This window comes from Carassius auratus, unplaced genomic scaffold, assembly GCF_003368295.1.
Source record: "Carassius auratus strain Wakin unplaced genomic scaffold, ASM336829v1 scaf_tig00214691, whole genome shotgun sequence".
Lineage (NCBI taxonomy): Eukaryota > Metazoa > Chordata > Actinopteri > Cypriniformes > Cyprinidae > Carassius > Carassius auratus.
Window position 1 is genome coordinate 43,860 of NW_020527768.1, and position 3,805 is coordinate 47,664.

Sequence of the window (3,805 nt, forward strand, 5' to 3'; positions counted from 1 at the left end):
TGCTCCAGATGAAGTTCCATCCCAGGATTCAAAGTGTTACTAGAAATATTGAAAAGAGTAAAGAGGACAATACATTAGATATATTACAAAACATAATAATACTTTCAGAAACAAATAGGGGGAGGACAGATACAGTCAGAGACAGATACAGGGATGAGAGGTACAGTCAGAGAGAGACAGAGGGATGAGAGGTACAGTCAAAGGCAGATAGAGAACAATAAAAGGAAGACGCAATCTTGGTGTGTGTGTATCCTTACATTTCAGAAATTCCATTGGAATTTGCACAGAAGAGTGGCAACATGTGGGTTGACTGCCACACATTTTCTTCTGTATCACTTGTCCTGTTTTTATTTCGATGGCACTTTTCCCTTGGCTTTGGGTCCTCTCTCTGGATTTATGCCCACAAAGCACCTAAAGGGTCATGAAACAGACAAAATGTAATTAAGAGCGGTTTTAGGACCTCCAAGAAAGTTGGAGATGTCTACTAATAATAAAAAAAAAAACATATTTAACTCAATAGCTTGCTGGTGTTAAATAGGGAGACAAATATATTCTCTTCTCGAGTTAAGACACATTGTTTTAAAGGCATCAACAGAAATAACACTGATAACATAACATTATTAAAAGGAATGTTCTGATATAACTTATCTATAAAATGCTGGTTCTGAAGTTGTTAGAATTCAACCATTACCTTTGAATGAACTCCAAGGTACACACTGCTTCCTCCTGATACTCAAGATTTAACTAGTAATAAGCAGCAAACAGAGTGGCAAGGCCGGATAGGAAACTGGGCTGAGTGCCCTCACACACCACCTCGCCTTCAATACTCAGCATCCAGTGCCCACTTGTCAAAGTGTCTCCTAAAACAATCAATATCACAATAGTAATTAATACCTATACCATTTTTTTTTTTTGTATTTCAGATTTTTACATTTACATTACATACTATATTTAGTAGGGGTGGGATAAAAATGTGATTCTTAAATGTATCGCAATGCATAAGCAGACGATTCTGAACTGATTCACAAATGTCAAAAATAAATTTTCTAAACGTTAATTAATGTAATGTTGACGGAAAGTAAAAGGCGGATCTCTGAAACGCGGAAGTGCATGCCCAGACAGTCTGTGACATGCACATATTTCTTTTACTGTCTATGGTGTGTATCCACTGGCGCAGAGCAAACGTTTTGAGACCTATAACGTTACTTAAGCGTTTTCAGTCCATTTAATGGAAGTTGAGCTTCCATAGTTGCATATGGTTTGTGGTGGATCGATTATGCAGCAAAATGCCTCCTAATGTGAAACAGACTGCAAGCACTTTGTTTTTTTCTTCCTGAACCTTCTGGTTGTTCGTTCATTTGAAATGACTCGAAAAAAGATTCGTTCATTTTGCTGAACGAGACTCAAAAGTCCGATTCGGTAAAATGATCCGAACTTCCCATCACTACAACTGATGATAAGATTCAAGTCATAGACGCAATAAAACAACTCGTTTGTTTATTGGTCAGTGTCGCGCATGATCAGTTCATTTGTTCAAGTGTCACCGCACTGATAAGGTGCCTTTGTGCACCCTGTGCCAAAATACACACAAGATTTGCCGGCCGACATAAATATAGACACATATATATAAATAGCATATTTAATAATTTCAAGGAAAACGTATTTGGTCGCCCTAAGGTAATAAATTAGGCTAACTATACAAAGCAGACTTTATATCAAACAGATTTGTTAAAGTTTTCACATTAACGTTACCTGAAGTTAGCAAATGCTCAAAAACATTTACATCTACATCTCACTGGTTACGTTAACCTCTTAGAAAAGCACCACTGAGAATTTATATGACACACACATCCTCCGTGAGCGACCCTGACTGACCGCGAGGCTTTAGAAACGCGTTTTATTTCGGCGCCCGTGTTAACAGATGACTGCATGTGCAAAGTTGTTTTACATCATAAAATAATCACGACGAAGTGTGCTGATAAACACTAAGTTACAGTGAATATAAACTATTAGCACTGAAACATGTCATTCATAACGAAGGATTCCAGAGATTTTCTGTCCATGGCTGCTATAGCGCCGGGGGATGTGTGAAATCCTACCGCGACCGCGCTACTGAAACCCCGCGCAATTCTGCCTCGCGCCCCGCGGACGGATGATGCTTGAATCTGGGGTTACCAATATAATCCGCGAATGTAGATGCATTCATATACTATAAACTACCAAACAAGAAATATAAAAAACTGAAGTCACTTACCACAGTTGTGAATCACTCCTCTTGTCTTTAACGTTAATCTCCTCGACCGTTGACGATGCGGCTCCGAAGATTTGAAATTTACAGCAAAAATTCTGTAAATTTGAGTCAGACCTACACGTGACCCCAGAATGCATTGCAGTTTACAGCAATATGCTGTATTATTAAAAAACAGTCCGCGGCTGTAAAATAATGCTGTAATTTTTACAGCAATTCATTACAGTGTAGCTTACCAGGTATTGCAGACCTCCTTAGCTAACACTTACACCACTGCTGTTTTTAGTTGTTGTTCTGTCAAGTTTAATTCAAAGCCACAACTCTGAAGAGAGCATCAGAGATGAAATCAAAGCATAATAGTCAACACTATGCTCCCCTGTGCTAGGCTCTACAGTCTTCTTTCTACAGCCATAGCATCTTAAGCAGCTTAAGGTTCTATAAGCTCCGTCCTCAACATACACACTCTGTTCCCAGCATGCTCTACATTCCAGTCAAGCTACAGTTAACTGTGAGCTTATTGTTCAAGCTTAACTGTAAGCTCAGTGTTACTGCTGGAACTTATGTTGCTGTCATGTTCCAGTGCAGTGTATGCTGCATTATGCATGCTTTGCATTTCTGCAGCAACTACAAAAGAGTATCATTTTATTAAAAATATATAAAAAATATTCTGTTAACGTTTTTTTTATTAGAATATTTGTATATTTATACATACATTAGGGACAGCTGATAATCAACATCCAAAAATGCTGTTAATTAAGCTTAACTCAACCTAGAATATTCTTAAGTATGTTAAGTCTCCCCCTGCTGGCAGTAAAGAGAATTCAGGCACAGGAATGCATGAACAGAGGTGTGATACACCATATGACTACCATCTTTCATGCTGCTCTCGTTGTTTGGTACTCAGCGGAGGCTCGTTCTATCACTTGCATCTACATGCAAATGACTAGCAGAAAACCAGAGCAGGAGAGAGAAGAAATACTCATAAATGAATCATTTGTTCTGACACTGCCATCCCTGTCACTGGGTTACTCTGCAGAAGAGGGGCCAAAAATGGCATGTTATCTACTGAGGTGGATGCAAAACCAGGCATTAGAGAGTTATGAAGATAATTTTCTTTCCCGCACTGAAATGCTTCTTGTGTGCGGTGCGCAGGCTGTCTGGTTTATATTTCCCTATGGTTCAAGGCAGTGGCAAACAGCTCAAGTTCCATATTAAATTATGCAACACTGTTGTAAACTCACTGCGTTAGTCTCTTCAACACTGTGCATAAACAAGAAAACACTGGGAAATAGCTGATCGTTGCTCAAAGGGAGAATGGCAGAAAATGATGCTCTCACTGTTGCATGTTTACAAGGAGGGTAATTAGCAAGGTTATTGAACAAAAAAACACCTGTTTGATTCGGGTCTCGAGAAAGCCCTTTGTGCAGAAAACAAAGGGACTGTGTGAGTGTCCGTGAAAAAACAACAGAGTGCATGATAATGAGATTCAGGAGAACAAAGCACTTGAGGCGCAAACAAGGGGGCGAGGAGGGTGGATTGAAAAACCTCTGAACAGAA

General features: G+C 39.2%; 1 long non-coding RNA gene across 1 annotated transcript; it reads right to left on the minus strand.

Moving 5' to 3' along the window:
• Positions 1-350: 350 nt before the first annotated feature.
• LOC113092629 (uncharacterized) lies at positions 351-2,343 on the minus strand. Its single transcript, XR_003287610.1, has 3 exons — positions 2,255-2,343; positions 692-860; positions 351-411 (listed from the first exon to the last, which is right to left on the minus strand). It is a non-coding gene; the product is annotated as an uncharacterized LOC113092629 (long non-coding RNA).
• Between the last annotated feature and the right edge of the window lie 1,462 nt (positions 2,344-3,805).